The sequence below is a fragment of the Triturus cristatus genome, chromosome 3_1 (assembly GCF_964204655.1).
Source record: "Triturus cristatus chromosome 3_1, aTriCri1.1, whole genome shotgun sequence".
NCBI lineage: Eukaryota > Metazoa > Chordata > Amphibia > Caudata > Salamandridae > Triturus > Triturus cristatus.
The window spans coordinates 357,107,045-357,130,257 of record NC_140583.1 but is presented as its reverse complement, the minus strand read 5'-3'; the positions used below and the strand labels follow the sequence as shown (position 1 = coordinate 357,130,257).

Sequence of the window (23,213 nt, the reverse complement as noted above, 5' to 3'; positions counted from 1 at the left end):
GCCGGAACACATTTTCGGTAATATTCAGGTGAGGACAAGACTCGTGGCAACAAAGGCGAGTCCGCACCCAGACTAGGGTAAGTCGAACGCTACGCGCCTTCTCTCCCTGCGAGCACAACTTTGTAAATGCATGTGGGCTATTAACTTGTACGTTTTGTATAGAGCGAAAGTCTATCGCTACCATAGTTTTTGTCCTGTATATGTTCCCCAGGTGACAAACACACCCGTAGCCCGCAGAGACGTGCCTCTCACACGCTCTGATCATGCACGTCACCAATGATCGCACTCCGACCCCCTGGTACACCATGCCGGTACACAGTGACTCCGTTACCACTATCGACTTTTTAACCCTTTTTCCTCCACTTTTACCGCAGGATTGACGTAATGCATGACGTTAGTATGCACTCCTTTTGACCTACACTTGCCCCACCTATGACGCTCTACTATGTGTTGAGCTTAGCTGAAGGCGCGGTCCACGCCCCTTTTAATCAGCCTTTAATCAGTGTTTGATCTCCGCTGTTCCGTATATAGACCCTACTCCAAGGAGTACATTGACACCCCTCACCCCACCTAATTTCCTGATCTCACTCCTGTGAATTAGGCACTATCCCTCTGAGACACACCGGTTCCCGGGATATCAGACGGGCACGCTCGGACCACCACCCTATCCTGGTCCCTATTATGGACTCGACCTGATCCTGTCAACTCGCGGTTCGTGATTACGACCCAACACGCCACCTCACCTTGGCGGTCTCACACTTCGTTGCATGGAACCACCCTCCCCCTCACTGCTCTTGAGCTGTCTTTCTAGTATGTAGTCAGTGTTTGTACTTGTATTTTCCTTTACTCCCTTTCATTCAGTGGGCCCGTTCCAGTGGTCGAGTCATCTTGCCCTCATCTATGAGGCCTCCGATCCTACTCCTTAGAGGTAAGACCTGTTTCTGGCTCATCTTTGATCAGAGATTACGATAAGGTTTTTCCTCATAGGTCCCAGTAGATTGTTTTACCTCCATTTCCCACGCTAGTTCATTTGTTCCACTTAACTTTGTTTTATCCCATTTGTATTAATCGTACTAGAGACCTCGCATCCAAAAGGGGCACCTAGTCGACTCCTGTAACTTTGTACAGGTTTTACCCCTACCAGTTGCTGATGGGATTATTTTCCTTGTTTCCCCTTGCCCTCCCCTTTCTTGTCTCCATTTCTCCAGGTGGAGCCACTCTACAAGAACCCTGATTTAGGGTCTTTTGTACATTTGGGGTAGATCCCATCCCTTTACTGACCGACAGAGGTCACTACACATATAGATCTTCCTCCGATCCTGAAGAAGTGCCGCTCTATCTCGGAGCACCTAAGGCACGAAACATGTTGACCCCAGTCAACCATAGGCTACCTTGACTCATTGCAGTAGCCCCACTAGTTTTATTTAGTCCCAGCCCTGACACTCCAATAAAAGAATCAACAGGGCCAGGGCCTATTTTAATCACTTTTTCTACACCAATAAGGAGCCATTGACTTGCTTCACTCACACACATCCTTCACAAACGGCGTTATCTGATCAGAAGATCTCTGCTAAAGATGCCAACAGGCCCATTGGACATTGCAGCGCCGGTCCGACGAGGAGCGCCCAATGATGACTCCCTAACAGGTGTGTGAGGGCATTAAGATCTGAAATACAGATCTCCCCCTCGTGACTACGAAATTGCAGGCAGTTAGTGATCCATATCACCTCAGACTCAAGAGAGGAACTGTTTCCTTGTTGATATATCTGATAGGCAAATACCCTCTTGCAAAATAAGGAAGTGCAAAAATTGTAATTCCTTATTGTCCGTGAGCATTTAGAGAATCGCAATTTGCGATTCTCTAAATGCTATGCTAGTAGGCATCGCATATTGCGATTTTTCCTTAAGGAATTGCAAATTACCACCAACTTCAAGTTGGTGGTATTTTGCGATTTCCTTTAAAAAAGCACTTTTTTCCTTTTTTCAAAGTGCCATGTGGCACAAATACATGCCTTTAGGCATGTATGTGCGCCACATGTGCACACATGCACATTTCAGGATTGCAACAGGGTGTCCTTTTGGAACCCTTGCACCCTTGAAATTGCGCATGCAATTTGCGAGTACCTCTTGGTTACTCGCAAATTGTGTGCGCAAATCCCATTAATTCCTATGAGCCTCTTGGCCCATAGGAATGAATGGGAAGGTATTCCTTGATTGCGAATCTCAATTTGCGATTCGCAATTAAGGAATATTAAGGAATAGCAATTATTTTTGCGATTCCTACATACAGTCCATTTTGCGAGTCCTTAATAGTGATTCGGTAAAAATCGCTATTAAGGACTCGCAAAACTGACTTTAGCTACATCTGGCCCAATATGCCCTAGGACTGAAAGTCCATCATCTCCCTTTTAACCTCCCTTATTCCATTCTGTCAAAGCCCTCCTACTAGACCATGTGGACCATAATAAGGATGCCGTGCTGTAGCAGATAAAAGGAGTAGATCATTGTTTTATAAAATAAAGTGCAGTTTGGCATTGTTTAAAAGTTAATTTTTGCAGAAGGGGGGAGAATGAACCTTGTCCTGGATGAGGTATAAAACCCACAAAAGAATGATATGTGGAGATTGGACTGTACAAACCTTTTGTCACAGGGACATACTGGAAGATCGTTTAATGTGAAAGTATTCTTGGAAAAACCCATCATTAACGGGATATAATTCATGCGAAATCTAGTTTGTATAAAACGGTGTTGGGGATTTGTCACAAATATCAAATAGGACTCATCCACCTGGGTGCGGAGGGGACAAGTGAGGTATAACATTACAGAATTTTTTGTGCGACTAGCTTCTACTCTATAATTTACAGACTTCTCCAGGAATATTTGTTTGATTCTTTCTTTAGGCGTGGTCCTACAACTTGGAGAGTTAGAAAATAGATCTTCCAGCCCCAGGATCCCCAGCGCTGTTTTCACATATTGCAACCAGGCGACCTTATGTACATTGTCAAGGGCCAGGCTGGCAGTCCTTAACAATATTTTGAGTAACACTGACCATGTCTCTCTTCCAGATCGTGTGTCACAGCATAATGGCAGAAAGTCTCACTACATCTGAAATGTACGGGGCCTCTAGCTCAGCGTGACATTTATAATTACCACAGTTACCTGGGAGGGCTAACAGTCTCCTAAAAAAACATCTTCGATTCTTTGGAATTGATCAATTGCCGCCATCCCCCACACTCCTGCTCTGCAAGATGCTACTGTGACAGATTTTGCGGCAAACACCTTTTTTATTACCTCGATCCTCTTGGAGCCTAGCTTCTTAATGACGCTAAAGATGGCCCTAATGGTTTTCCCCATGGCTAGGGTCCTAGTACCCACCTTGTTCGACCTGGTATATTTTCTATCAAATACAGCGGCCAAGTATGTAAAGGAGTCTACGACTATCAGTTTGTGCCGCTCTATGTGAAACATGGGGAGTTGTTTTGGCCGGGTACCTGCCACCAGCACCAAGGGTTTCGCTTAGTTTACACAAAAATCCAGGCTAGTCATAAATTTTGAATAGGCCTCTATTAGCTTCTGCAGCCCCACCCCAGTTCTTGCAATTAACACAGCGTCATCTGCATAAAGCAGTATTGGAAGGCATGCTGTGTTAAAGGTAAGTACATCTTTTGTTACTCCCATCACAGCTGCCTGCACCTCATTGGTGTATATTGATAATAGGAGAGGGGCAAAGACACATTCTTGTCTTACCCCTATTTTTATTTTAAATGGCCTTGTACATTTCCCATCCCTACCATGACGGACGCAAGCGGAGGCTTGGGCTTACATTTATAATGGATAAAAACAATTATCGGGGGGTCAATGTCCATTTCTTCCATGATGGCCCATGGTTTGGAGTGGAAAACACAATCAAACACGGACGACAGGTCCATAAAAGCCATATAGATTTTCTCAGATCTTACCACTGTATATTTTGCTATGGTTAAGCTTAAATTGAGACACTGGTCTATTGTCCCCTTGCCTTTCTGAAAACCATATTGCACTGGAATCAAAGCGTTATTCTCTGTGGCCCAACCCTCCAATCTGTTCAGTAGGAGCCATCTCATCAATTTTGCTGTACTGTCTGAGAGTGAGCTGGGTCTATAATTTTGCGGGTTTGACCTATCCCCCTTTTAAAATATGGGAATTATTATAGATGTATTCCAGGAGGCTGGAGGCCCACTTTGATTATAGTATTAAAGATATTTGTTAGACAATGTATCCAAATCTCTTGATAGGCTAAAAACAGTCTAATGGGACCCCATCCGGTCCTGGAGCCTTTAAAGGAGGCACAATGAGCCAGGCCCAATCTCATCTCTTCAATATCAAATACCAGGTACTCCTTAGGGGATACTTTTGATGAGTTATAAAAGGGGTCAGGGAAGGTGTCGACTGTTCCAAAAATGTGCTCAAAGTGAGCCACCCATCCACCCTCTCCCACATGAGAATCTAGGGTAGGGTCAGAGTCCTCTCCAAAAATCCCTTGTTTTTAGGTCTCGGCTAGCGAAGGCTGCGCTTGCGCAGTCTCGCTCGCGAGATTTAATGACTTTGAGTGACTTTGAGAAGAGGGGCTTGCACCCGCCCCTCTTCTCTCCTGTTCTCCATTGGCTGGCCTCTTAAATGCTGGCCAGCCACTGGAGAAGAGGTCCAGTCACTCGGTTGAAGCCCCGTCCTTTTCGGATCGGGGGGCGTGTTTTTTCGCTGCTTTTCGCAGGGCGTGTTTTTCTCTCCTCCAGCCAATGGCAAGAGGAGAGAAAAAGAAACACGCCCCCGAATCCGAAACTGAGGCTGCGTTTCTCCGAGGCAGTTCTTCTCTGCCTCGGAGAAAGGCGGTGGTGTCCCGGCGTTGCTCCCTCACCTGATCTCCTTGTCTTTAGGTACAATTTATGTTATTCCGCCAAATTGTATAATCAGTTTGCTTATCTAATGCTTTTTGTTTTACACCCATTGTTACATACTGTACCTATGCTTATAAATACTTTAAAGCTCTTTAAAAAAAAACTAGATATGCCCTGATGTTTCCCGGAACTCTCCAGCAGAAACCTTGTTTCCAGCCGGACCCGCGCGCCCGACGCACCGCTGCCCTGATGTCTGATACTGGTCCGTCAGTCCTTCTCTGTCTATGCCCTCTGCATCCGGAAGCTTCCCGAGGCGGGTGTTTGCCGTTGGACCCGTGCGCCGGGTCTGACGTACTCTAGTCCTTCTTCTGTGTTTGCTCTCAGCTGTCCGTCCTCTCTGTCTATGGCCCCGGAACCCACCCCCCGGTCCCTGTTTCCAGCCGGACCCGCTCGCGATCCCGGAAGTGCAGCTTTGACAGCCGGCGGCGCCCTTGTACCGGCCGCACAGGGGCAGCATGCTGCGGGCGGGGCCCTCGGGGGCCTGGTGAGTGCTTGAGCGGGGGCGAGGGAGGGGGCGCCGGTGCCTTCGGCCCCGGGGGCCTCCGTGGGCTGGGGATGTTGGAGGGCTGGGGAGGGGTAGATTCCACCGGGGGCAGCTGCAGCCCCCCCGCAGTGTCACTCACTTTGACCGAGTCTCACCCGATGCTGCCGTGGTTTGTCCCGCGGCAGAGGCGGTTGGCCGCTTTGTAAACGGACAGGTGCACTCTGGGAGTTGTAGTTTTGGGTTTGGAGCGTTTCTCATGGGCTCAAGCACAGGTCCCTGCTGTCTCAATCCCGGGGCTGGCTGAAAATGAGACCGCGGCAGGAGGGCCCTTTGCCCCAGATGTTATGATCCGCCCACCCTGGCAGGGGCGGGGCGGGGTGCTCCGTGGCACCGCCCTTTCACCCTGGGGAGCTGTGGTGTTGGTGTTTGAGTAAAGGCAACGAGAGTCTCCTTATCATCTTAGTAGCAGCAGCTCTTCTGATAATCATCAGATAAAAACATGTATAATTATTGATGGGTAACAGTGAATTACATGGATGTTTTTCACCAATCTGTAATCCACTTTTTACCCATTTATACATTTATGCTATATATGGCCCCCAAGATCATCTGCCCCTACTTTCAACTGCTACGCAGAGGAGTAATGGGGGAGCCCCAAGATTATCTGCCCCTACTTTCAACTGCTACGCAGAGGGGTAATGGGGAGCCAACCATAATATGGCCTCTGTTATGTATACCTATCCCAAAGGCTTACAAAAATGGCTTATCTGCCATCCTTGACCAAACCCCACCACCTTCCCTGCCTTCTCATAGAGCTGTGCTTTGTGCTTTCAGTCAAACTAGACAAGCAGTGGCTGCACCAACAGGCTCTCGGAGAGCTCTCTCACCTGACCTGGTAAGCGTTGATGACATCACAACAGTGGGTAACCAGTTTTGTTATCAACAGTTGCTATGTCTTAGGAGGGGGTATGAAATTCAAAAACTGAAATAAACGTTATGGGCTCTCTATGAGAACCATACATAACAGAAGAGATATAAATCTGGCTTAATTTTAATGTGTAGTGTTGGGAGGGAATGGTTATTTCTTCTTTTGCGTTCACCTTCCATTGGCCTTCTTTTCTCTTCCTACCTGTGCATCTGCTGAGATGCGCAAGCAGGCATCTCGAGGGTATAATAAGGCATCACATCCACTCACAACTTAAATATTAACATGAGGCATATCCATGACTTTGAGGAGTTTCTCTGGAGGCTCAAATGTTTCTGCAACAACTATTTAAAATGGGAGGGAAAGGAGAAAGATAAGGAGATAAAACAGCAGGGTCAGTGGTGTCTTGAGCTGTAATGGAGGGAGAGCTAGTAGATCTCTAAATAGAATCTTCCACACCACCATGGTAGTAAATATTCTAACTGAAGATCCATATCATTATCCAATGCCTCGTTCATGACATATCCTTGGGGTCGCCTTTTAGCGTTCAAAATATGAGGAATTGGAGATTATAGCTTTTCTCTGTTCATGCATTCATCCCGTAACCTTTGATATCTGAAATTAGGGAGGGTTATGGGTCAAGACTGGGCTCATCCTTAAGGGGTGGCTATAGATTTTGCAAGTAGCATGGATGGCCGAACCCTTCTCTTCATTGGATATTGTTTCTCCTTCTGCTTTTTGAATGCGACACACTTTCATGTAGTGGATAGCTTTCTTCACCTGAAATGTTTGGTATCTTTGGAGTTTCCTGCCAAACGTGATTTCAGCCAGAGATGCACCTGCAGTGGTGTAGGCATGTTTCAATACTCATGGAGAGTCTAACACAGGTCCTCAGAAACAGACAAGTTTGTGGTCTTGTCAATCTGAAGAGCTTCTTTTTATAGTTCTCATCAAAAGCTCCATGATGTCATTAATTTGTGGCCATAAATGAATAATATTACGCTATTTAAAACCATGGTGATCAGCAAAGTTTCTGAAGTCTTTGAAACAGAAAGGGGCACTATTGGCCGATTGTGAAATGTCTGTTATTTCAAAGTTAGAAAATATCTTGTTGATAGGAGATATTACATCTTCTGCTGATGTGTTGGCAATTGTCATGATTTCAGGAAAATCAGAACGCTATTCTATGACGACAAGCAACTGTTCTATACTGATGAGATCCCAACAAATTGATGGTCACCTCACTCCAGATGTTGGAGGATAAATGGGACATCTGGTCTGGTTGTGGCAAAGTGCCTTTTCCTAAGCTCTGTCATATCTGGCCGGTATTTAGCATTGTCTCGCATAGCTCGACAAGAACAGGGAGCCAGAAGAATCTGACAAACAGTATTTTGGTTACAGCAGTGCCACGGTGGCCTTTGTGTGCAAGCCAAAATATAGGTTTTACAAATTTACAGTGCGATATCCGCCTGGCTCCAGAACTTGAAAGGAAGCTTTAATGTTAATTAACAGGGATGGCTATGTTGTCTCTCTTTGGGAAAGCCCTTTTGGGATTTATGTTCAGTCCTCATTACTACAACTGTTGGTGCTGAAATCTCCTCCTGGAAGTGTAATTAGAGTAGATCAGACTGGATGATTTATTAAGATCTTCCTTTTAGGCCTTTTTGCAGAATGGTGTATGGTGAAATGATATCTCTTTGATCTGAAACACATTGCTGTGGCTGTACTTGGCACTCAAAGAAACTCCTTTGTGTGTGGATGTGCTCCTTGTCAAAGAAAAGAATGCTGTTACTCTTAGTGAAGTTAGCCAATGGCTGAAGAGAGCTGACCCATTGTCCAATGGTGTATGCTGTAGTGGACGGAAGAAAATGTAAATGACAAGAAATAAACAAGTGAATTAAGACAGCCGACTGAAAGCTTCTATATGTAAAAATAGTATGCACATATTAATATCCGCAGGCTCATGCAAGACAGCAAATGCAGGCCTTAGTTTAATCACAGTCCTGTATCTAGTCCAATCACAAGGAAGTGCAAGGTTAAAGAGTAGGATAAAAGCACAATGGGTTATGTGGGTCAGGGTGGTAGGAACTTTGCGGCTCTCCGCAGATAGCAGAACTTTCCTTCACAGAAATGTTAGGAAAATGTGTTTCTTACCAAAGTTTGATGTTTGCAAGTGCTTCTGGGTAAAATTAACTAGTGAGAGCCACACAAGTCAAGCTCCCTTACTTGTGTAATTTAAAAATAAATAAATGTGCAGGTTTCCTCAGGTGCCGGCTGAGCTAGGGCCTAAAATCCACAGCTACTCACATTGGAAAACAAGCATTTACAATGCAATGGTCTCGGCATTGGTAAAGTTAGAGCTATTGGCATTGCTCATGACATTCTTTTTGTTTATGTTTTTGTTTTTAAAACATGTAAAGAAACGGCATTGTCATGAGCAATGCCAATAGCTCTAACTTTACCAATGCCGAGACCATTGCATTGTAAATGCTTGTTTTTCTATCGGCTGCTTTTGACAGGTCCTCCTATGTGTGCTCCTGCAAGTCCCTAATCCTTGCTAGCCGAGCCTTACTATATTCCTTGCAGAAGGCATTTACCAACTTTTGATCTCCTGGGGTGGCTCTAAGGCAGGGGTCTTCAAACTGTGGGGCGCGACCCCCAGGGGGGCCGTGGAGTGATGCAAAGGGGGTCGCGCCTTCCCAGTCACACTTCTGCTCAGGCCCAAGGGCTTCAGCCCCCCCCCCCCCCCCCCACACTTCCCCCGTACTGTGTCTCAGCTGCTGCAGTGAAACTTGAGCTGCTGGGGGCTCAGGTGGGCAGTGTCTGGATTCCTATCTCCGGCACCCCATTTTTTTTCACAGGTCTTTAAAGACCATTTAACATGCCTTTGTAAACTGCTTACAGAGGCTTAGGTTTTTTTGCTGGTTCCAGTACCCCCTGGGTCCCCACTGTGCCTATTCCTTACATTTGGATTTTACATTCACTGCCGTAGTGTGAGAATGCATTTCATGGAACGGAATACAAAGTTGGCTTCCTGGGGGCGCCGTGAGTGAAAGTTTATTATGCTTTTATAGTACCTGCTGCAGCGTTTCTTTCCCCCCCAATTACCAGGCCTCACATAAATGTCAAGATAACTTGTGTGATTAATTATCTTCCTGGAGAGAGATCAGAATGTTGTATAGTTGAGGTTTTGACTTAGGTGATGTTAGTGCAGAGGGTTAATATGCCTGCTGCAAAGAACGTGTACCAAGTAGATTACAGAGTGCGTATGATGTGAAGAGATCAGCAGGTTACTGCTTTCAAAAGAGACATCCTTTTGTTACTTGCAATTTATAACTTAAAGTCCTAATAGAGAATAGTGAGCTATTAACTTTCATCCTAGAACAGCATGCACACTACAAAGAATACATTATTAGACCATTGATTAATGTTGCAAAAAGGGTTAATTTGGCTAGAAATCAATTCTTATTATTAAAGGAAACTCCCAACTATGCTGTTTCTTTTTCGACTCTGCGTTTGTGCTTCTCCACACCAAGCACTCTTGAACTATACTGCCTACCAGTATGGATGACATGTGACTCCTATACTTTTAGTCCTTTGGCTTATGTAACATTTCCTATACACTGATTTACACACTTATGATTGATTGTCTCTGTGTAATGTGTGTGTGATGCAAAGTGCTCGGACACCCTACACTGGTATGAGTGGCACTATATAACTAATTCAATGCATCTGAGAGTGTGGGGTTATGGAGACTTGGTCACTGTTAAAGGGTGCTAGTGAGAGAATCTGTGGTGGGGGTGGTCATTGTGGGGGGCACCAACAAACATTGTCGCACAGGGCACCACCAGCACTAAAGCCGGTCCTGGGAAGTATGCACAGATAAGCGCTGAAAATACCGCTTTAGGTGACTGCTTTTTTTTGTACCGACTGGGCCACCAAAATAATCTGCTGGCAACCCTAACCATAGATAGGACTGGAAGTTTGTTGCAGGATCAGCACATTATTTATTTCCTTCACCCTCGATCCCCGATTAATGCCGCAATAGTTTAACTTAGATATTAAAGTCTACGCCCCCGTCAATAACATGCTGAGTTACTTCATGGGTCTGGGAATGCACCCTGCATTCAGACAACTCATTCCTCATTCTCGCCCTTCATTGTCACGCTCACCTTGCACTCACAGCGATCACAATGCACTCACACTGATCACCATGCACTTGCACCATTCACCCACTCACCTTGCACTCACAGTGATCACAATGCACTCACACTGATCACCATGCACTTGCACCATTCACCCGCTCACCTTGCACTCACAGTGATCACAATGCACTCACACTGATCACCATGCACTTGCACCATTCACCCGCTCACCTTGCACTCACAGTGATCACAATGCACTCACACTGATCACCATGCACTTGCACCATTCACCCGCTCACCTTGCACTCAGTGATCACAATGCACTCACACTGATCACCATGCACTTGCACCATTCACCCGCTCACCCTGCACTCACAGCGATCACAATGCACTCACACTGATCACCATGCACTTGCACCATTCACCCGCTCACCTTGCACTCACAGTGATCACTCTGCTCTCAAAATGCACTTGTCCTGCTCACACTATACCTCAACCTGCAGTCACACGAGTACACTACTCATCCTGCACTTATGTGACACTTCACTCACCTGTCCCCCTCACTACTCAATATGCAACTCACTCAAACAAGCCCATCAGTAATCATAAATTCATTCATCCCATTCTGAACTTGCATCCGCACCCAAAATGAGAGCGGACAGCAAGGGAGTGAGAGAATTTGATTGAAGAGGTCAGGGATGAGGAGAAATGTGAATTGCCGAAGAGAAGTGTGGACACGCAAGAAGTGAGTGTGATCCAAAGGTGAGGGCTTCTGTTAGAACAAAGGGGAGATGTGAAAGAGGAATGGGGGGGACTGGAGAGGTGTAAGATACAAATAGACAAAAATTTGAATGAAGAGACGAGGTGAATGAGAAGTGCTGAGGGGCACGGGAGGTGACAGGGCCAGAGAGGCCATGAGATACATGTGAGAGACTGTTAGAGATGAGGGCAGTGAAAGGACAGAATGGCAAGAGGTGATTAAAGGTGAAGTGAGAGGTTGAATGGGGAGAGTTCAGAAGTTGTAAAAAGGGGTGAAAGAAAATGACCTGCAAAGTGAGAGAGGGATCCGGGGTTAGGAGATGAGAGAGGGATGGAAGGGAGGGAGTGAGAGGAAAGCTGCATGGGTAAAAGGCTTAACTCTACACAAAACCGCCAGGGTTTTAAGGGACCCCTGCTTCTTCCGGTCAGGGCCAGGTGAGCTTCTAATGTGGCAGCACGTATTGCTGCAGAGTGGAAGGCCCTTCACAAAGGTTGACTTGAAATCTTTCTGAGGATAATTGCTGTATTTTGGTTATAAATGGGTACTGATTGGGTGAAATCTTTCCTCAGCGTTACTGTGTGTAACAAATATCAAAATAATGAAGCAATGCTATCCCAAAATACGCGGCATCACATAACCTTATTTACATTTTCATCCCACGCAATTTAGTCAACAGGTTTAGACATTTTTGTCAAGAGGGGGTCCTTACGCCTCAAAATGTTGACAGGGGGGTCTCGGCATCCAAAAGTTTGAAGACCTCTGCTCTAAGGGCTTCATGCAGGTTTTTTAGGGTTTTTCAACAAAGTGTGTCAAACCAGCCCAATGGCATGTTATTATGCCGTGAATTCATACAGAAGAGTTTTTTTTTATCTCCCCCAATATATCTGTAAAAGCCATCATTAGACCTGTCATATCATGGGTTGGATCTAAGCATATCAGGACTTCACACAGTTTTTTTTTTTATTATTAGCGGGATTATTCGTTCTTTATCGATCTTATTCCATTTGAGAGAGTGCCCGTTTTTCCTAGCTAAGATTGGTTTCAGTATCTTATCCATTGCTAGACTCTTCTTTTTTTTGCCCAGTCCATGCTTGAAGATAGAGCTGCGTGGTCGCTAAATAAGGAGAAAGATGCCTCAACTTGGGATATTCTTCCAGCGAGGGGTACGGAAGCTAGGATATAATCAATGGTGGAACTGAATTCCGCATTTCCAAATGTCTTCTAGAGCTATCCTGTGACAGGGTCCAGCTTATTTATTATCTCAAGATTCCAGGTAGTCAAAAATCCATTAAGCATGTTCTCATATCCACTGGGAGGAACATGAGAGAAGCTCTCTCCCTCTGTCAACTATTTCACATACTGAAGCAGTCTCGATGTCACAACAATGCACATTAAAATCACCCATTATTAAAATATAAATACATTTTTGATGCACTTCATTGATCATATTTATTTCCCTTATCATATGCTCTACAACCAAGGCCATATTTCCTGTGAAGTTATTATTATAATAATTGATCAACAACCAATCCCATTCGCCTGAGCCCTCACAAAGTAAGATGTGGTAATAAGTAGAGGAATTAAAAAACTTCACTACATTTAACTTGAGTGTGTTTGCAACTAATGATACAATACCACCCTTCGCTCTACCCCTCGTGGATGGTATAGCTGCAGTTTGGAATGATCTAAAACCCTCAATGACCATGAGGATATTTCTACCAAACTATTGGATGGCTTTTTCCTCTCAATCCACGTCTCATCTATGTTAATCAGGGAAGTATTTATGTTGAGAACTGTAGGGACATTATTCAGTCAGTCACAAGATTCCTGATCTTGGAGGGGAGTAAAATGATTAGAAATCCTTAACTCATATCTCCCCGCATTTGGGAAAGGGTGCAGAGTTAGGGGAGGCAGGCTTAGGGGGTGTGTTACATTTCTATCTTTGGGCAGGGGTATATTCGGAAGGACCCTAAGTAGATCTCCTACCACTTCTTTGCCATTGAAGTTAAGGACTATGCAATTGCCCACTAGGGCTTTTGGAGACTGACCCTGCCAGTCCACTCTCCTTGCCATGATCAGATTCCTGGAATAATCAACCAACCCCTTTGTTGTTCTCAACAGCCAATGCTGGACTTTGGTCATAAGTTGCATAGTGAACTCCTGCTGACCCTCCCTCAATACTGCGCTGTCTGCCAATATTATGACCAAGGGACAGGCCACCAGAGGGAGGTCTAAAATGCATGGTCTCTGTTCACCCCATGGATGTTTATCTATCTTCCTGTTGCCCTGGGTGGGGAGAGGAGGAATTATAGATCCTATAGACTGTGTCAATGGCTGCGGTTGCAGCTGTGTCGACGCTCAAGGTAAGGTGAGTGATGTGGGATGTAAGGTACCAAAAGGTCTTAAATTTGAAGATCCTACTATTTCCCCTTGTGTGTTAACGCTAAGTGAGTGTATGGCCGCTTTTTCCAATTGTTCCAATCCCCTGCCCTCCACCAATAAAACAGGCACCTTTAGATCATGTGAGTTGGTGGGCAACATTTGAGCCCTGCGCCGCCACAATGCCCTTGGCCACCCCCTGTTCGATTAGTGGATCTAGAGTTTCCTCAATTTTACCTAGCCTTGATGTAAGCGGTTGGATTAGTGCTGCCAGTAACTTTTCCAGTCTTATGTATAAATCATCCTCACTCTCTTTTGAGGATAGCTCTTTTCTCATTGCACCCAGGACCACTTTAGGAGGTGTTTTCGAGTCCTTACTCGATTTGGCCTTTAAACCACCCCTTTTCTTTTTAACTGAAGGCTCACTAGAGTATTCAAGGCCCTTACTGCCCTGGGTAGAGGCATTATTAATTGGACTTACAGGGGCATCTCCTCAGATCGTTACAAATGATTGTGCTGCAAAAGACATGCTCGTGGCTACTGCTGGGAGCTGGGAGCAGTTCTCCCCTCCCTTCCCCAGAGATAAGCGGTGTTCTGTCAGTACAATCTACTTAGAGAGCGTGTTCACCGCCCTGGTCAGGAAAGAGTCCAAGGTGTTGGGAACTTCCCCTCCCCGTGTCTCTTTGAGGTATTTACTTACATATACTCTTGTGGTTTCCAAAGGGTCCAGCGTAACAACAGTCTTCCACCACAACCTTAGAGGGGTGGCCAGACCCTGTCTCTTCTGGGCGCAGACGGGCCCGCCCTTCGCCCAGGCGGGCCCACATATGTCCTGTGCTGCAGGACTAGCGAGGTGCCTTCACGGCAACGGGAGTGCTGTCCCCGTCTCCCGCTCTTCACAGAATGCTGGGGGACAGAATCCCACCCCTGACAGCCACCACAGGAACAGATAGGTTTGGTGCAGGGCTTCGGACAGCATGATTTGAGAAGCCCATGCTGTGGGACTGGAGAGGCGCCTTTACGGCAGCGGGGGGGCTGTAGTAAGGATTCCCTTAAATACGTACATACATTGTTAAGTTAGCATAACCACGTTAGATGTTAGAATGCCATCTTGCTGCTTTTGCGCACGACACTGCGTTTACATGTTATTGCTTAAACAAACTGCTGACTCGAGCTTTGCCTCACACGAGAGCAATCTGTTGTTACCATCCCGAGCTCTGCGCAGCGACCTTGGTCTGTACATGATGTGACAAACAGTCTGGGTTGTTAGACAATGCATGTTTTCCACTCTAGGTTGATCGACCCACTATTTAGCCATAACACACAGGCAGCTGTGAATACCTGAAAGTTGGTGCTTTTAATATTTCAGACATCATGTTTAGTATTCAGACCGAAGACGAGCCTTCCTGCGAGAAGACTCCTGATGCTCCTGTGATGTGATTTCACTAAGCTGGTCTTTTTTAGGTATGGGGTGCCCTATTCAAGCCTAAGAGACCTTCTATTAGCATAATAATAATAATATTAGCTTCTTAGTAAAGGGAAGGTGGTAGTATCCACTGTCATTATAACATGATCACCCCTTTTATATTCTATGGTATTGTAACGATGCTGATGGTTTTGATTTTAATCATTTGTCTGCTTGTATTAGCCAAAGTACTGCATCTTAGGACACGTGGTCTATAAAAATAAACTCTTTTTATTTTCACCGTGTCTCTGTTGATTCTTGTTGTGGACTGATGTGAGTTTCATATACGAACAGGTATTTCCGATTCCCACCATTCCTGAGAGTATACTGAGTCGCTTGTTCTGGGTTGTCTTTTCATTGGGATCGCCGAGCTAAATCTCGGATAACGAATGGGACACTTATGCTAGCCGGATACTGGGTTCTGGGTTCTGAGGTGAGTTTCTGGTACACCACAATTCACTGAGGTCCTGGGGTTCTACGCATAGTTCTGTATATAAGCAGAATCCCTGCAACAGGGCTGTACCCCACACAGAATGCTGGGGCACAGAGTCCCACCCCACCAGCCACCACAGGAACAGATAGGTTTGGTGCAGGGCCTCAGAGGTCCGATTTGCAAACCCAACAAATTGATCCAAAGCTGTGAAGGGCTCTGCTGTTGTAAGGTGAAATGGAAATAGGCAGTTGGCAGTAGCTGGATATCAACTGTGCTTTACAGGAATATCACAGTGGGCACCTCATAGGTCCCTGGTCAATCCACACAGTCTAGCAGCAACCTATACTGTGGTCGTGAGCCATACAATCAAACTCAGCGGGAGATCGGTGAGGGTACATTAATCCCCATGCAGCTGCCGTGTTTCCCCAGTGCCCCTTGATAGCATCAATAAGACTTACCGCGCCAATCTGGCCGGGCAGCGTGACCACCCTAGAAGGGGCAGAGTGCAGGCAGGCCCAGGGCTCCAAGCACTCACTGGTGTCCGCCGCCTGCTGTAGATTCGCTGAGTCCACCCTCTGCCCCACTGCCACCACACTCTCCACCTACACAGGCGGCATGGCAGCCGCGCAACGGCCTCACCAGCATCAGGCCATGGGTCACTCTCCACAGTGCGGAACCATACCACCGCTGCCCTGTTTCAGCAGGGAGGCAAACCCGCTGTCCAGGGAGCCGCAGATGTCAGCAGGCACAACCCACCATGTCCAGCCACGTCCAGCGAGCCCAAGCACAGCAATGCCTCAGTTCATTCCTCTCAGTCTGGCCTCGAGGAAATGAAATAACTAGAGATGTCATCAGTGTGATGTCAGAAACCATGCTATGAGTGATGTAATATGTGAGGTCATAAGCAGTGCATTGAGGGGGCATAAGTTATAGTTATCTTACATAACTATAACTGCTGAATTTTACTGGTTTTGATGAGTGAAATCTGAGCCTAACTATAATGTCTCTGCAATCTTTGCTTTTTCCAGTGAATTTCTAAGGTTATGTTTAATTCAATCCTAACTAAAACATCCCTGTAATCCTTGGTTTTTTCATTGCATTTCTATGTTTTTGTTTGTTATTTCCTAACTATAAAGTTCCTGTAACCTTTTTTTGTGTGAATTTCTATGGTTTTATTTCCTAACTGTAACCTGTAATCTTTGAGAGTGGGTGTGGCTGTAAATGTCAGTGAGTGAGTGTGCGAGTGGCTGTATCAATCTGTGAGTGGGTGTGTGAGTAGTTTTGTAGGTGTGTGAGTGGGTGTGTGAGTGGCTGTATAGGCATGTGGGTGGGTGTGCGAGTGGCTGTATGGGTCTCCGGGTGGGTTTGTGAGTAACTGTATCGGTCAGCGACAGGGCACATGAGTGGTACTATGGGTCTTTGAGTTTGTACATGGGAAGCTGTTTGGGTGTGTGGCCAGTTTTGTGAGTGGCTGTATGGGTCTGTGATTGGGTGTGTGATTGGTTGTATGGGTCTGTGAATGGGTGTGTGAGTGACTGTATGGATCTGTAAGTGGGTGTCTGAGTGTCTGTATGGATCTGTATGTAGGTGTGGGGGTGGCTGTATAAGTGTGTGAGTAGTTTTCTGGATGTATGAATGGGTATGTGAGTGGCAGTATGGGTCTGTGAGTGGGTGTGTGAGTGGTTATGTAAGTTTATGAGTGGGTGTGTCATTGGCTGTATTGGTCTGTGAATGGATATGTTAGTGGTTTTGTGGGTGTGTGAGTGGCTGTGGTGTGTGAGTGGGTATGTACTTGGCTGTGTGGGTTTATGAGTGTACATGAGAGTGGCTGAATGGGTGTGTGAGTGGGTATCTGAGTGTCTGTGTGCATGTGTCAGTAGCTGTGCGAGTGAGTTAACCGGAATGGAATCTCACCTGTCCCTTTATCCAACAAGAGTCCACAGATTTGCAGAAAAATTCTACCCAACTGGAGTACACTGTACTGGTTACTTAGCAACTGCTACCTTGTTGGGAAATAACTAGTGCATATTCTACACTACAGCTGCGTAGTAGAACATGAGGATATGTCGCCAGTAACGTGGAGCATGTGATTTCGGCAATGTGATTGTCCCTTAAACGTCGTGATCCACAAATATGTGCTAACATGAATCATGTTCTAGAGAAGAGGATGAGACTACAAAGAGGGTAATCTCCACCAAATAAGAGTACTTGCTCCTAACTATATGAAGTAAATGCTTCTTTGTTTGGTGGCGATGTTGTCAAAATTCCTCTGCATAAAGAATGCGTCACCAAAATCAGTGGGAAAGGGGGTCTGAGGCCTTTTGGTACGTTGTCCCTCAACATGGAAAAAGACAGTAAGACCGTTGCATATTACTAAGGTAAATGGGGCGGGCCTGTTAGAAATGGGATTTCTGGTTGGCTAAGGCTTGCGCCAAAGTCAGGCAGAAACCACCACTCTAGTCAGGGCAAGGAAGGTACACGCCAAAGATAACCCCTGCTCACCCCCTTGGTAGCTTGGCACGAGCAGTCAGGCTTATCTCTGAGGCGATGTGTAAAGCGTTTGCGCGCGCACCCAGCAACAACACCCAAGGCCCACCACAAAGGAAACTCCGCACAAGGTATTCTATAAAAATAGCCTTTGTATTATACCCAACACATTAGACAAAAACACACACTCTACAATGTGCCAACAGGCACGGGCAGAATTTACAAGGGATTATATGTACAGGGGACAGGGCCACGTGGACCGCTGTCCGGAATTAGCACTCTTAGAACATAGGAATAATACTGTAGTACAAAATAACATATGTAGCACACAACCAGTAACTACTGGTATCAGGTAAGTACCACCTACGCAACCCTAACCACCTTAGGAAAATATTGCGCAGGGAATCAGGACCTCACTAGCACCACCTGTACTAGGGAGAAAACAACCACCTAAGTATCACAATACCTGTAGGGGTCTAAGCACATAAACACATGATGCATAACATTCAGAGGTGTAAAGCAAAGCACATGACGCATAACCACATTCAGAGGTGCAGGAAAGGTACAATAGTGCAAAAACTCACATTAGCCACTATCTGTGGCAGTCCCTAGGCCAACTGGCCTTGTTGGGCTAGGACACCCTGTGTCCAGGAAAGTCAGGGCGCGCCTGCGCAGGCTGCGCAAGCCAGAACACCGAGGCCACAACCTAAACGTTGCAGCTGCCCACTACGTGCTGGGCAGCTGGGAAAAGGAGCGTGGGCACCACTGTGCCTTGAACACGAGTCTGTCCGCCCTGGAAGCCTTCTAGGCTCTGAAAGAAGGATGCCCCCAAAACAGCGTGGGAGCCTCGTGGGCTCTAAACAAACAATGTGCCCCGTCGTTGGAGCCTTCCAGGCTCTAGAACAAATATGGCCTCTTGGGAGTCCCTCTGGACTCTAGACAAATTATGCCCTCGTTGGAGCGTACGAGCGCTCTAAAACAAATCTGCCCCCAATGATGGAGCGGCCCTCTGGCAGGCGGGGCCGCTCAAGCACTGGCAGGGGTAGGCGGGGCCCCCTCTCTGGGGCCCTCGTAACTCAAATCACCCCCCGTCGTTGGAGAAATGCCCCCTGAGCCTCGCAGGCTCTAAACAACAATGGGCCCCGCTTTGGAGCGACCTCGCGCTCCCAACAACGCTCTGCCCGCGTTGGAGCCTCTCGGGGGCTCACGGACACCGCCCCCGATGTCAGAGCCTCAACCGGGCTCTGGCTCAATCACCGCCCGTGGGGGACCGAGGAGAGACCGGCGGGAACGCCCCCACTCACCGGCTCTCCGCGGCGTCGTCCCTTCTCTTCCCGGGGCCGGAGATCTTCAGCAAATGCGGAGCCTACGGGCCCCGAACACGACGGCAGCTCGTCCCAGTGCGGGGTGGGCTCCCGCCTGGGTAGGACGCTTCTCCTCCAGGCAAGGGCACCGGGCGCAGGGTAGGCTCCTGCCTGCTCCGGGGCCCCCAAAACCAGCCGCGATGCTTCGGTAGGAGGCGGGGTAGGCTCCCGCCCTCCTCCTTTCAGTTCCGGTTGTCCCGGAGTCCCGCCCCCGGCCTGCCTGACTCTCGGGATCGCCCGGACCAGGCTGCAGCGGTGATTTCGATATAACGCAAATAAGCGGGGTGGGCACCCGCGGCAGCACCAGTATGCGGGGTGGGCTCCCGCTATAGAAATAATAAAATAAGCGGGGTGGGCACCCGCCAACGACCACAGCAATGCGGGGTGGGCACCCGCTTCAACTCTCGGCCACCAGAGGGGGAATCCCTACGCCGGGGATTCCCTCGTGTAGGAGGAGCAGTCCGGCGCTGCAGGGGCGACACAGGAGCGCTCTAGAAGCGTTGGGGCACCAAATAAAGCGCTCCTAGCGCTATAAGTCCAGTAAAAGCGCTGCCAGGCGCTTAGGGGTACAAATAAAGCGCTCCCAGCGCTTAGAGGAGGATAAAAACAAAAGTCCAGCAAAGTTCTCCCCTGCATACAGCAAGGCAGGGGTGGGGGGCAAGGCTGGACCCAGAGCCAGCTCACTGGGCCTCCAGGCAGGGAGGTAGTCCAAGTGGCGGTCCTCTGGTCCAGCAGCAGCAGCAGCCCCCCTCAGGTAGGATCCTGGAAGAGAACAGTTTCTGTGGGGACACAGCCCCATTTTTATACAGTCAAACCCTTTGTTCTGGGTTCAGGGTGAGGGGGAAAACCAGTCGCAGCTGGTTGGGGAGCACCCTTGATGTGCTCAGCCCCTCACTCTATTCACTGGCAGGGCTAGGGTCGTCAGTCGCACCACAGGGGGCGGGGCCAGCATTGTGTGTGGAAAGCCCTGCCCTATTCAGGACCCAGGTGTACTCCTCCCACCCATCTAGCTGCTGATCTCCCCATTCACCACTGGGTGACTCATCCTGACTCTGGGGAATCCCTAGCCCGTCACATGATATGACCAGCCAATCACGCGACAGACACACTGCACACAGAAGTGCCCACTTCTAGAAGTGGCACTTCCCCACTAGGTACATGCACGCCGCACACATCATCGCGCAGCATTCACTCCCACGAGTTCGCACATACCAAACTCGGGCCTGCACACCCCACGCATCAGGAACTACTAGGGACACATACATTCCCCATGCATTCCTATGGGAGGGCAGGCCTATCTCACCACATGCACTCAGAGCACGCACGCACTTTACCCTGGGACACAGGGAAAGTGCGCAGAAACCAAACAAATTACCACACCAAGTCACCAATAAAAAGCCAAAAAGTTCAGGGGTGAACCTGCCAGAAGGGCCAAGTCCAACAGGGCCAAATGGGTGGACCTTGCAGATTATTTTGGGCATCTGCATACACAGAGTAATTAAAAGGGAGCACCATGGACTCTGCTCTCAAGACAAGAATGAAACCACTCACCTCAGTCACTACAGATCAGATTGTGCTCCAACATGTCAATGAGCCATTCACCTGAAATGAAGGATTTCAGATTATTTTTTGATGTGGAATACAAGCCGAAACACACTTGCTTTGCTGTTGCTAAGCCCAAGAAGTTAGGATCGTTTGTGCTATACAGAAGTGGAGCTTCAACTGGGACACCTGCTGTGTTTATATTTGTAGGTTCTTCCCGCTGATGTTTAATTTCTGTGAAATGATGCATAATGCACCATCATTTTTACCAAGAACAGTCCACAGGGGGAGGAGCCAAGATGGCGACCGGGACGGCAGCGTAGACTCCCGGCTCTGTGAACCTCCGCATCCCGCACGGATATCCTGCACGAGATCCTCAGCCTGTGCTATGCGATTGTGTTTCTGAAGGAGAGTGGCACCCGATCGTGTGACTCCGAGGTTTCTGGCTGCGGTATCGCCGGAGAAATGTGCATTTGAACTTTGCGGCCCGTGCAGCCCTGGAGCCAGGACCTCGAGTGGACGCCTTGGCCGGGTGGCAGTTCAACAACAGCGGCCTGTGGTGACTGGGTGGAGTCGGTCCACCGGAGCGGTGCCAAACTCGGCCTACATTTCGTCGTGGTCGTTCCTACTGTCAAGCGTAGCGGACCGAGTGCATGCCCGGGGGTGCAATTCTCAGATCCTCCGGTGATTGCCCCTGCCTTTGATGGTGAGCTGCCCGGACGCCGCCCGTATCTCGCCCTGATCCTTGCGGGCCGCTCCCGGATTTTCGCGGGAGCTGGTCCGTGGTGGGGACGACTGTTGCCCGTGACCACGCAACGGATAACTTTTTGCCTGCCCCCGGAACCCTGTCTCCAGCGACGTGGACCTCGAGGCGCTTGTCCCTGGGTCCCGGCCCCAATACGGGTCGGGCATACTTGGCGGCCATCTTGTTGCGATGCGGCCTACTATCCTGTCCACTGGGTCGCAGCAGGATTGGGAGTGTGTGACTTTTGGGAGTGTGGCGGAGCGATCGCAGAGAGCTGTGCTGGGGTACGGCGATCTCCTCGAGGCCCTTGTTGCTCTTCATTCCTCCTTGGTTCATGGCGTCGGGGTCTTGGGGGGTAAGCTCGACGGTGTGGCATCAGCGTTGGGACAGTGGCGGCCCGCCTGTCCTCAGGTACACAGGGACTTCCCACACTGCGCACAGGAGGACATTGTTGCGGCCACCCCTGAGATTAGCGCACAGCTGGACACTCCGGACAATATGCTACCGTGTGATCGGCTAGCTGAGGGTCTGATCTGTCCCGGAGGTATTGGACCTGAGTGGGAGGTGGTGGCCTCGTCCCGTACACAGCCTCCGGCGACCCGGGGACAATTCCAGCAACAATTGTCTACTTTGGCTGCTTCTGCCTTCCTGGACCTCGAGTGCAGTGCAGATCCTGGGGCAGCACTGGGAAGCCCGTTCCTCCATGATGCGGACTGTGTTGGTGCTCAGAGACTTCCACCCCACCTGTGTGCGTCGCTTCTCGGTCGTTTTTGGACACTCCTCTACCTTGGAACATTGGACATGGCGCTGGGTCGAGGGGTAGGCATGGGCAGAATTGCAAAGAGTGGTCAGGGATAAGGCTGATCCTTCAGGGGTGGTCATCTAGTGGACGGGCGGGCTCAGGGGTTGCGTGCTCTCATGGCATAGCTATTAGCATAATAGGTGCATAATGCTCCCCATCTTTCTTTGATACGATCGATTTTGTGCTGTTTATTGTTTACTATGGGGAAAACTTACCGTGCGGGAGGGAGAAGCCGGGGGTATGTTTTGAAGGCCCTCCTCCAGTTTATTAACACTTTCTATACCCCCCGTCTGGTGGGGTTCTTTTCCTACTTCTTTTTCCCTATTCTTCTATATTTCGGGTCTGGTTCTAGGGCGACAGGCACACTGCTGGGGGGGGGGCCGTACTCATCTGCAGAGGTGCAGGGTGGGGGGTTGGGGGAGGGGATTCTTTAGTCTTTCACCTCTTTTTCCATGGCCTCCTTTTTCTTCTCTGATTCCTCTTGTTTTTCTTTTTCTGGGATCAGCGTGATACACCTCCTTTGTTATGACTCGTTGCCGTTTCAGGTGTGCCACAATTTCCGGGGTGTTCTCTGGGAGTTCGGGCGGGGGACTGCAGGCGCAACTGTTTATGATATTCTTCCCCATCCTGAATTTCCTGTGTCTGCGCCATTGATCCAATAGATTGCTGTTTATTGCTTACGTCTATTACTCTGCATACCTTTTATCGCTGTTGGGAAATTGTTCGGCACCTGATCCTTCTGTCTTGT

General features: G+C 48.2%; 1 protein-coding gene and 1 long non-coding RNA gene across 3 annotated transcripts in view; one reads left to right on the top strand and one right to left on the bottom strand.

The window, feature by feature from the left end:
- LOC146860263 (uncharacterized) overlaps positions 1 to 23,213 on the bottom strand; it is a 200,205-nt gene that overhangs the window by 104,863 nt on the left and 72,129 nt on the right. The window lies entirely within an intron of this gene.
- The window catches only part of LOC146860264 (uncharacterized), a 39,882-nt gene continuing 16,697 nt past the window's right edge, over positions 29 to 23,213 (top strand). The window contains exons 1-2 of the long non-coding RNA XR_014978810.1: positions 29 to 77; positions 862 to 928. This is a non-coding gene — a long non-coding RNA (uncharacterized LOC146860264). The remainder of the gene's footprint in view (positions 78 to 861; positions 929 to 23,213) is intronic.